The sequence below is a fragment of the Hetaerina americana genome, unplaced genomic scaffold, assembly GCF_022747635.1.
Source record: "Hetaerina americana unplaced genomic scaffold, ioHetAmer1.1.p SCAF_1, whole genome shotgun sequence".
Classification (NCBI taxonomy): Eukaryota; Metazoa; Arthropoda; class Insecta; order Odonata; family Calopterygidae; genus Hetaerina; species Hetaerina americana.
In genome coordinates, this window is record NW_027286069.1 from 40902670 (window position 1) to 40915024 (window position 12355).

At 40.7% G+C, this 12355-nt stretch overlaps 1 protein-coding gene across 1 annotated transcript in view; it reads right to left on the reverse strand.

The window, feature by feature from the left end:
- LOC139697481 (trithorax group protein osa-like) overlaps window positions 1-12355 on the reverse strand; it is a 477855-nt gene that overhangs the window by 385235 nt on the left and 80265 nt on the right. The window lies entirely within an intron of this gene.

The window sequence follows — 12355 nt, forward strand, 5'->3', positions numbered from 1 at the left end:
TCATTCAGTCTCCATTTAGCAGCACGTACACGTTGAGTTATTCAAAGAGCAAACACCGTATCTTACTATCATCTCAGAAGCAATAGGAATCATTATGGGTGGAAATTTGGCACATCAACTATTAAGCAAAATGATGAAAGAAGACACTTAGCTTTCCACATAGAATTTTTTTCATTACGACCTAGGTTTCGTTACAACGTAATACCTGAAGATGTTATGTTGTAACGAATTCTAGGTCGTCAATAATCTTTGTTGAAAAGCAAAGTGACTTCTTTTTTCATGAAGGATTTCCACCATGTTACGACTGAAAGTTATTCGTTTGATAAAGTAAAAGGTGGTTGAGGGTACTAATTTGTACTGAATAATTTAACCTTGGTTTAGGTTACGACACCATACAATTACATTTGCCAAATATCATTATAGTTTCGATGAAAACAGTTAACATAATCCAAAGCTACGGGGTATTAGAGCTAAAATTCTTCCTTCAAATCTATATCTGAATGAAAAAATATCATAAAAAGATAAGCCTACAATTAAAATATAACAAATTTTACTAGTTTGATCAAAAATCAAAAACAAAAAATAAAGTAATAATTAATTCAATAATCACGGTGCTTAAAAGAATAACCAGTAACCCAGTATTTAAACACAAGCATTCACTGCTTAGTTCCACATCCACTGGATAATCAAGCCAGAAACAGAATTAAGGAAGGTCTTACTGCTCTCATAGCACTCTAGTTAAGACTAGGGAATCTTGGATAGAAATAGATACGATTTTTGTCAGCAAAGACGAAAGCTATCTCCTTACGGAACGTTGAGTTGTGAATTGAAAACTGAAGCGTCGCCAAATTCTTTCCAATACACCTCATCAATATCTTCAAGGCGTTAGACGACCTTAAACGGATGCGAACCCATATATCTTCCAAAGAAATTCCAGAGCATATTCATAAAGCTTTGTGAGATAAAAGATAAGGGGGGAAATAAGAAGAAGAGAAGATGAGTGATGCAGAGTGGTATTCAAACGCAGGAATGCAAACAAGCGGTCGTCCAAGTAAAATCTTAATATTCATCGTGCAACTTCGGTAGGAAATAAATATGACACACTTCAAGCTTTCTCTTTAAATTGCTCATCAAAACATTGCAATGTCTTAATATTCTAATAAACTAAATCTTTTACTGTGACTTTTACGCCAGGGGGCGTCTAACAGTTAACTCGACACCTCCGTAATAGGGGGTTACTTGGAAGAGGATCCAAATCAGGATATGCATCAAACGCAGGGAAGAAGTAAGGCTGACGTCATATGGGCATCTGGTTTTAGCTTACTATAGCTGAAAGGCGGGTACAGCATTAATACGGCCCGGAATGCCTGAATATGTTTTGTGCATGCTAGAACTTTTCATCCACCAGTCACACTGTCTCAAATATATTTTTGAAGATGAAACAAAGAAATTCATCCATGCCACTGCTTTGCCGGAATTGCTTCCTCTGCTATTTCCAACTTAGCGTACGTCTAGGGCAGAATAATTGCACGCCGATGGACTCAACGCTCCCAGAAACAGCATTAAAAGCCGCCACGTCACCTTGCCTCATGATGCAGACATTCATTTACCCCTTAGCATGTCTCCCCCCACCCATATACTCCTTTCACGCTTGATTTTCAAGGGACGAAGCATCGACTGGGGCAAGCTTTATGCAAGATTCATAGTGGGAGTAAGGAGCAGCAAGGGAAAGGAGTGAGAATTAAGGAAGCCAAAAATATTTCTGCAGCCGAGACAGTCAGGGCTTAACATAGATCAAATAAACCGTTATTATGTATGGAACACTTTTTGGACACTATTAAAAAACTTTTAATAGTTGGACAATTTTTGGCGAGGCAATTTTTGTACGTCTCCTTTAAATAAACGGATATATTTTACGAAAATTGGGCACCATTAAAATGCAAGAGTCACAAAGAGAAATGCAATTTCGGGCCAGAATTAGGAGGAGGAGGAAGGCGCGTTCTTCCGAGGCTGTATGAGCGTGGTTATTCCGTTCAAATAGCGCAAGTTATTCATAACAAGTCACACAATATTTGAAGAACAACGTGTTTAAAATTTCGGCGCCGATTCCATCCACTGGTTGACATTTATCGCACCTTAGCTTGAAGTTATGGCTCAGGGCAGGGCAGCCGCCATGGGAATAGATGGATTTTCACGCTAGATGGCTCATGGACGGAAAACGACCGCATTACGAAGGGAGACAGAAACGAAGAAAAAAACAGTAGCACACACGTATACTTTGATATTGAAATTTTAGGGTAGCGAAAGATATTTCGGCTTCATCTGTCTGCGAAGCGATAAATCAAAGTAGAAAAAAATTGGTGTTGGAAGGAGAGAGCCAGTCTAATATTGTAGACGGGAGAGAGAAGGGGAGGAGATGGCATTGGAAGAAAAGGGAGAATGCCGTAGGGGAAGAAGAGAAGGAGAGGGGAGAGAGGGAGAAATAAATAGGCAGACGGGAGGGGTGGGCGGGGGAAGCAAGGAAGGCGATTTCAACAGATAGACGATTGATGGATTGGCTAGTGAAAGACGCGCGAGACGTTACGGAGAGGTAATTAATGTGATGGGCAAGGGAGCATATCTCCCGTGGGACAGGTCTTTTGTGGGAGCAAGCGTGAGCTGTAACAACAGAAGCGAATGTACTAAAAAGAGTACAGACTGGAACGTGCTTCGCTTCTTAATCCTCCAATCGTTTTTACTGCTTTATGTCCTGCAAGCATGGATTATCTAATTAAAAATCACTTCACATTCGCATGAAGTTCGAATTAAAATCTTGGCAACGCTTACATGTACTCAATCGAAAGATAATTATGAAATTTTGATTTGCGGAAAGGAGTTAACAAATGAAATCGCAAAAATGGTTCAAAATAAGACAGCATTCCACGTTCAAAGTGGAAAGAGAAATGTGAACAACCAGGAACATATGTATCAATGGTACAGAGATTGTAATTGTGGCAGCTATCAAGAACACCACATTGTCGCATTTCATAGAAAATAAAAAACACGAAGGTGACAATATTTTTCATTCTAAAAGGATGCATTCAGGGATGGACAGCCGCTATCCGTCCAAATTCGACCGTCTAACAATTAGTCAAAGATATTATCTTAACGGGAGGCAGGAATTATTGTTTTAAGCGTCAAAACCTACGTACCAAAAATTAGGAAATTTAAGAGATCCTAAACAATAAGTGATACGTCAAATATCTCTGTAATTTACAGTATTAGAAAAAACTATTCTGAATTTTTATAACGGTACGTGACTTATTATGCAAGATACCATGACTAAAAGAGACCACATCCATCATTTAGTACTTCATTTAATGCTTCATGAACCATTAAAATATTGTAAAAGTCAATTCCACCGTGTTGTTCGTTGCAGAAGTGCAAGTTTTAACCATTTATGGCAGAGATTTGAATTTTGCTTGCAAAAATATCCACTATAACTGCGGTTTTCCATTATTTGACTAAGTGACCCACAAACTTAATGATTTATTTTGCTGAGATTTATTTAGAGGAATAAATCGAAAGAGGGAACAATTTTGTATGCATTTCATCCAACAGCTACCTATTTTTAAATTATCTTGTAAGAAAACAAATAAGAGCAGAAAATCATCTGACGGAAGAGAAAACCTGGGAAAACATTCGTCAAGAACAACTAAAATAAAACCGGTGTATATCCCCTTTGGCGTGTTATTTAGAACAGGGTGATGGGTGGACCTTAATTACTTTTTTTCAGAGCATTTTGGGTGCGGAGAAAGGAAAGATGGGACCAGTAGAAGGGGGTTTGATAGCGAGGAGAGATGATGACTGGATGGCGAAGGGATATCTAGGTGAGAGTAATTGGGAACGAGACGGAGGAAGATAGGGAGAAGAAGGAAAGAAAGTGTAGAGGAGGGTGGGAGGAGGGATGAAATGGTTCCACTGTGAGGAGGTCGATGGCTAATGACATAGACCTACTCCACCCATCCCAACTCGCCCGCAACTTCAAATACCACATTAGGGAGGACAGAATAAAAAAAAGCACGAGGGATGGGAAAATGACGACGCCACCCTCACTCAAAAGACCATACATATGCACAAAACGGACTCATATAAAAACAAGTGTGGGGTGGAAAAGGGCGGAAACACGAGGGAGGGGGATGTTTGGTGAAAAGGGTGGATGAGAGAGGGAGAGAAAACGGGTGGACGAGAGGGGGCCGGAGGGGAAGGTGACTGGTTGGATACGCCCGTCACTGAGTCCGGGGAAACAGACAAATGAGAATCTACCAACGCGTTCACCCGTCCACCCCCTCTCGCCCCCACCCCAAGGCTCCCGGGGTGATACGACCCCCCTCATCTACCTACCCCGCGCACAACTCGCAAGCCAACAGGGGATGCGTCTCCCGCCTCAGAAGAACGTACACCACACAGAGCACGAGAACTCTCACACGCACCACATACACGGAATACCGCATCGTTTGCTCTTCCCTCTCCGGCGGCATCATCCGAGCATTCCACGCGGGTCTCAGAGGAGCCGCACTGCCTTTTTTTACCCCTATCGGATCCATCGAAGCAGGAGAGGCGCAAACGCCCCCTCTGAAAGCACACACATACTCACACCAACTCGCGTACACGAAGGGGCCCCGAAACTAGGGTTGATTGATTGTGCCGCCGAAGTGAAAATGGACTCACACTCGTAAATGGGGTGGTCGTGAGGGTTGTTAATTATCCTTTTTTCTCTCTCCCTCTATCTCTCTGTCTCTCTTCCTGCTAGGAGCGGGAATTCTATTCCGGAATGAGAGGGAACGGTATTGCCGGGCAATTGATGCAGATTGATTATTCGGCAACCCCAAACGTTTACGCAGACATATGCTTCGGCGAAGGATCTTCTTCCGCATCTCATAGGGTACTTGCGAATGACCATAAATGATATAACTCACAGAAATTCCTGACCTCTTTGGCAAGGGCGGTAGAGACAAAAAGGAAGATTCATTCGATGAATGTAGTAAAATGCAGGACGGTCCTAATATCATGGGACATTTATTATTGGGTTTGAAATTTTCTAACATAAATAATTTTATCAAATAATTCCTCCATTTGCCCGTAGTTTGTTCAAGAGCAAGCAATATGACCTTGAGCATCAAATGAATCAGTAATAATAGCCATCCAAATTAGCCTAGACAATTCGAATCTCGAAGTCTAGTAACTCGAAGATCACGGCTTTAAATCTAACTTTGTGCATTACTAAATAATGACTCATTGGATCTATTTGTAAAGTATACACCTACATTCATCAATTACAGCGATATTAGTCACATACCTCAGAGTGCCTAACTCAAGTCATCATCACTTAAACGACGAAGTTATTAACTATTATTAGATTCCTCACGAATGAAATTCTTAAAAATAACAGCGGGTACATCAATAGTTTTATTGAGAAAACGACTGTCTTGCCACGTTTATGAACCACTTCGCTAGAGAAAACAGCCCAATCATATCCGGCAGGAATATTTAATTGATTTCAGTATTCAAAAACGATGCATTATACCACTAACCTGCTCTAAATCGTATGGAAAGAGACGGCCTGAAGCCTGCCCAATTTGGGATTAAAATAAGAGTCGGAGGCGATGATTTTTGAAGTTGCTCACCGCGTGATGAGCCCCATTAGTTTTCTTGGCACTTCAAATCTTTCCATCTTGAATGGATAAAATATCACCAAATCTTAATTCAATGGCATCAACCGAATTCAATATTCTTCCTAAACCTTCAATCGATTCCAAAGGAAGCAGCAGCATGAAAAGATAAAATGGGCCCCAAAAAGGTTTGGAAAATTGAATTTGAGAAGATTACATTGAAACATCAATCCAACGAAAGCGAGAAACAGTGGGACGCGAGGTTGGGAGGACACGGACGACAAACATTCTGATTCGTTCAATCTAATTATTAATGAATATTACCTCGCACCAATATCCGGGAATTTTATGGCATGTGTATGCGCTTAGATTTATAATTGAAAAGGCGGTGAGGAAAAAGTTATGAGATGTAAGCGTCGAATGTGCAAGAGACAGTATTTATCATCGATAAGTTATTACTCTTTTGTCTGGTTATTCCTAAAGATAAATGAGTTGACCAAATTCAATTAAGTAATCCCTGGAAAAAATAACTATGAGATACATTGTACTTGTAATTGTTTCCTGCCATAATTTTAATGGCAACTTAAAACAAGCTTTCTCGATCCCAAAATCACATGATCCCTAAAAAGAATTCCCGTTGAAATAATTAAACAGCAGAACCCCTTATAAGGAGTTCGATCGCGTTGTCAGATTTCGTTCTCGATTATCCATTGTGATTCGTCTTGCCTCTGCGATCATAAAATATCGCAGTTGCCCCTCCCCCACATCGCCAAACTTCCCAAAATCCCGATTCTCTCGGGATGACCCTTTCCACGACTGGAATCTTAATGTGAACATAACTCCGCTGACCATAAACAGAAAGTCACAACCAGGACTGTGGAGACATATAATGAATTAAGTTTGGGTGGAGGTGGAGTCGGAGACGCTAAAAATTTACCGACTCTCTTCACTTCAAAATAATAATTTCTATTCATTGTTATACTATTACATTGAATTATTATAATTTTGATAATTATGAGGCAGATCCATGCTATTAATGCTGAGTCTGGGCGAAAAGAGGAACTACGCGCAATTGCTATTGTTAGCGAAGTTATTGTTATGGACTATAACGTATCTCTCCTCTGAAAAACTTTGTCATTATTCTTTTTGTAAAAACTCGTATTTTTAAAGTAGTGGGAAATTTATTAATAAAGGTAAAATACATTTATTATAATAATGAATTTTATAAATAAATTTAAAATATAAATAAATTCAATATGTCAAAGAAGCTTCCCATGAAGTTAACGGTGTTTGAACATTTCATCGTCTCTTAAGATCGCTAAAAAGGATCTCTGATATCCGCCAAAACGGAATTCAATTGCCAATGATAATGAAGACGGATGGGGTGAGGATTGAGAGAGGATTAAATAGGGAAATTAAACTCACAGGGCTTGATCGCTAGCTGGAGAATGCCCCGACGATAGGCGCCGGTTGAACTAGCTGAATGTTAATGGCACTTTCACCGAGTTCAACCGGCAAGAGATAACGGGAGGTCACCGGTGTATGAATGTGGTGAGGTAACGTTAGGTAGGGACGGATGAAAGATATTTAGGGAAAGAATAACAGGCTGATGACTTAACACCTGGCTTGTTCTTGAAGGAGCGGAGGAACTTGATACTTTTCAGGACCAAAAGAGGAAGGTTAATTGGAGTTTGTAATACTTCTTCGATGAAACATAGAGAGTCCTTATTATCAGAAATAAGCATTTCCTGGAAGCTGTTTTTGTATGCACCATGCAAATAATCCTTTTGAATAATCAGCGGCTGACTAAAGGGAATGATGCTTTAATTTAGTAGTAGCCTGGCTGGAGTACAGAATTTTATCAATGCAAGTCATTTTATCAATGCAAGAAGGCATTCTTAGTTAATTAGTCATGGATACCCCTGGTGAATACTACTTTACCACCAACCCAACTGCGTTAGGAAGTTGTTCTCTGCTTTTAGAATAATTAGATCAGATTTGAAGGCATCCATTTAAGCTAATCTTTTGAGGGAATATTTTCCATAGAGTTATCAAAAGGATGAATCTGTAAGTTTATTGAAACATTTTATACCACATTATTTTATCCAGGATATTTTTCTCAAATATATCTTCCGCTTTATTTCTTTCTATTTTAGGACAAATTTCAATTAAAAATTTTTTCTGTTTCTTTAAAATAGTATTTATTAATACATTCCACGTTAATTAAATGAAGAATACAATGTATCTTTCCCCTGTACTTTATTCACGTACAACTAGTTTCAACGCTCAAGCGTCATCATCAGGAAGCTGATGATGGCGCTTGAGCGTTGAAACTAGTTGTACGTGAATAAAGTACAGGGGAAAGATACATTGTATTCTTCATTTAATTAACATGAATTTCCACAAAGTTGAGCCGGGAACAATTGAATATTCCACGTTCCTGTAATTACCCACTGCGACTATTTTTAAGGAGAAGGATAGCCCAAAAATATGTGTCGGTATTGGAGTAAGAGGTTTGTGCACGTATTCCACGTCCCTAGTCAAAATTTAAAGGCGCAAGGGCCATCAAGTAACGAAAGCTGAAAACTTTCAAGTGATTGAGCGGTGGAGTGGGAATGAGCTTGGGAAACGGGGTTAGATAAGGAAGGAGAGAGAGGAAGATGAAGTGTTCGTGGGCGGATTCGGAGGAATCAGATTCCCGAGGCAAGGGAGCAATAAAGAGAGTTTTAGGAGCGCTTGAAAATATTGTGCCCGCGAGTTCGAGGCGATGAAAAATGAAGGGAGAGATTGCCTCCGGAGAGGATGAGGGTCGCCGGGCCAGAGGAAATGATGCCGAGGTGGTGGCGAGAAGAAGGTAGGAGTGAGGGACGGATGGGACGGGGCAAGATGGGTCCAGGATGGGGTGTTTTGTGTCTCATATGGTGGGAAAGGGGGGGTTTGGTCCGTGGGGCAAAATGAAGTGAAGGGAAAGGACGCGAGGGGATGAAACAGAGGGGGTGGAGCGGGAATGGGGAGTGGGCGGAGGTTATGGAAGCGGAGAACACCACGAGTTATTCCGGGAGGGGTTTATTTATATCGCTGATATACAAGGGTTGGGGAAGGAAAAGGACATGGGTGGGAAGAAGGGGCAGGATGGGGGTGGAAGGGTGAAGGAATGGGGGATAACGCAGAGCTGGGTCGGGGGGAGGGGGCGAGAGAGAAGGGGACTCGAAGGGGGAGAGAAAGGGGAGGAGAGAGATGGAGACATGCGGACCACATTTGATATTAAGAAAAGATTCGTAGCATTGAAGCGAGTCGCGGGGAAATCGGAGCGGTGGCATCTCTCTGCCTCCTCGGTTGGAAGCAGTTTACTGTGGTTGGAGTTTTAATAAAAGATAAAATGATTGACACTGTATGTAAAAAGTCGCATTGTGGCAGACTAATACCTCGGCAACAAATTAAGACATTTTTGTCTCGCGGTCTCGAATTCATTTTCTAAATTACTAGCAAGATATGTACCACACCTGGTACAAATTGCGTCGCAATTTACTTTTAAAATAACTTTCAAAAGTTCGCATTAAGAATTCCTCGAAATTCTGTATTTGGATCAAAAGAGTGATCAATTCATCTGCAGCACTATTTTCACAAGTTCCATCTATATTAATCGGGAAAACAAATCCCTGGCAACGACATAATTCCTAATTTTCTTTTTAACATTTAGGATCCCCGAACTATGCCGATAATAATATAACAGCTGATAAAAGTGAAGCGTATGTAGTCTACTAATACAATGATCAAACCTAAGTCGTTGTACGCACGAATATCTGCTTTGATAAAACACTATATTCGTACTTATGGGAACTATTCGGTTCACTAAAAATTCGGTGGTTCGGAGTGATTTTTCATCAAAAAATATCATTTGCCCCAAAAGTTTTATTCACTGCTCTAGTACATGGGGCAGAGGCAGGGGTAGTGTGGTGTACGAGATCACATTTCCTATTTTGTAGCCAAATCTAAGGAACTTGCTTTAGGAACAATTCTTTGTCAGATTGCACGACTATTTTCGTAGACACAAATAATAAACCAAAGTAATGGCTAATTAATAGATGCTAACAATTATGAAATATCATCACACAATGTCAGGTCATCAAAAAAGGGATAAATCTCAGACTAATTGCACCAGGAACTATATAATATCAGCGCTGGTTCCAAAAAAAAAGCGCCTGAAATCCTGACTCAAGCTACGGATGAACACGTCGTAATCGACACAAGATCGTACGAGCATTAATAATTTGGAAATACACAAAGGCGGCCCTTTTCTCAAAGGCACTGGAGTGGAGGCGCTCGCCCTTTCATGTGATCTCAAACCACGGTAGAATACCTAGCCAAAGAGCTTTACGGTTCCTCACTGGACGGCTTCCAATGTGGCTTTTTACGACCCTCTCCGATCCACTTCCGGTGAAGCAATGATTCTCAAAAGACGTATCTCGCAGAATGTACACAATCACTTATAGAACAAAATACGTATTCTTCGGGTGTTATAGAAAACCTCGGTGGGAAGAATTTCTACCCTTGTGAAAACAAAAGCTGCACTCATATGCTGCCGAGCGGAGTATGTATTCATGAGAAATCAACCTCTTCGCCGTCTTCAGAGCTTACGAGTTGGTGTCGGCAACAATGTTCCGCACACCCGAGAAAAACGGTCTTTGAAAGTGATCAATTTAGATCAAAGAACGCAGACTGAGGTCTCATAAATAACCTAATGATATTAAAGGGAATACACTACAGATATAGCTGTTCGAGGATAGCTTTGAACGAGATAAAGTTCGTTAAGAATGCAATACAGAAGGATGAAAACAGAAAAGACTCACGGAAATGAGGTTGAGGTTATTTTGGAACGGCATACATTGACAAATACCACAGCAGTGTTAAAACGTATACAAGCTTTCGAGAACTAAATTGATTTTTCACTCAGATAGCTCAGCTGTGAATCATCATTGAAGCTGTTTTTACAGGGCTGCAGATTTGATTTGAATTTCACCATTCTGAATATTAATCAAAAAATAATATTCATAAGCAAAATAAATAATTAACTTGATCATAACAGCAGATAGCTGATAAAACATACAGTACAATGTATTATATAAGATGTTTTTAATGCTTTCATTTGGACACAAGCCAATGTTTTACCATGCTACAGACTAACCCTTTCGATTCCAAACAGACATTGGAGGTTATTTGGATCTCTTTTTAGTCGCTTTCAAATCTGCACGTTGGTACAATTCAGGTTTAGATTCAGTACTTTTCAAAAATCAACCCAACTAATTAAAAAGAACCTCACGCACATATGTTATTAGGCGGTAAAACTTCACCTTGGAAAGACGGATAAAACAACCTAGTGTAATTAATATTTATAGAAAAATCTTTACACATGAAAAAAACTCACTTTTCTATGAAGGACAAGTAACCTCCTTTCAGCAGAATTGATATGTTTTCCATTGACTGACCGACCCGCAAAGGTTGACGCAGAATTGCTCCGTTTGTCCGAAAAGTATGCCTAGCAGAGACTTAGTTCTTAACAATAGATTCTCATTAATAATTTATCACAAATAATTACAGAGAATAATAATATAAGGACTCGAATTAATGGTTTGATGCACAAAACGCGGATCACCTAGTAGTGAAATTAGGAGTAGTCATGTCAGCTGACTGTCCGATTGACTATTATGTTTTCAAAATAATTTCACAGCTTCAGTGGAAAGAGAGGAATCACCGTGCAAAGAGATCTTACTGTCTCCTCTAGAGATGAGCAATCCCTCAACCTTTCATTATTATTATTATTACAAGGACTTTAACATGCAATCATGCCCCACACGATTAAACATGGGTGATAAACTAATATAAAAAAGACTTTTTCAGTCCGCCTTCTCTCCTCCTCCCCTCATTTTCTTACACCTCTTACCACCGCCCCCCTGCTCTTTCATCTCCTGCCGTGTTCGCCTCCTTCCCCACTTGATAAATTAATGAAGCCTCCTTTTTCGCGGCCTTACACGTGTATAGCAGCATCTCGAGAGATTCGTCTTCATCAGGGAATTTGGAGCAGAGCCCGAGACCAGGTGCCCCTCTTCCTCTTCTCTCTAGAGGTGGGGGTCAAGAAGCGGGGGAGGGATGAGAGAGAGGAAAACAGAAGTGGAAAGAGGGGACGAAGAAGAGGAGAGCGATGTAAGAGCGAAGAGGGAAATAAGCAGAGCGGCGAACGGACGGACAGACGGACGGGGCCCGTTCGCCCACCGCCTGCCTCTCCCTCCCCCTTCGCACGCGAAAAAATCGGAATGCTTTCCCGACACCCCTGATCACTCAAGTCACAGTGAAGGCCCCTTCTTACGGTGGGTGGTCAGATAAGAGAGCACCGGAAAAACAAAGGAGGAGGGAGAGAAATGGGGAATCGGAAAATAGGAGTGAGTAAGAGGGATAGGCAGAGGAAGGGGAAAACAGACAAAAAAATGAGAAGAGAAAGGAGGATTTAAATCAAAGTAAGGTAGTGACGAGAAGGGCAGTCAAAAGGGAGGTTGGGTGGGGAGGAGATGAAAGGAAGACACCATGGGACAACTAACGACGAATTCCATTCTAGGTAGCTCCTCATGACGCTGCCCCAGCCAAATTATTTTTAATTATATTTCCCGGAACAGTGGAGCATTTATTTGCCTTGGTTTGACGTTGCTTAT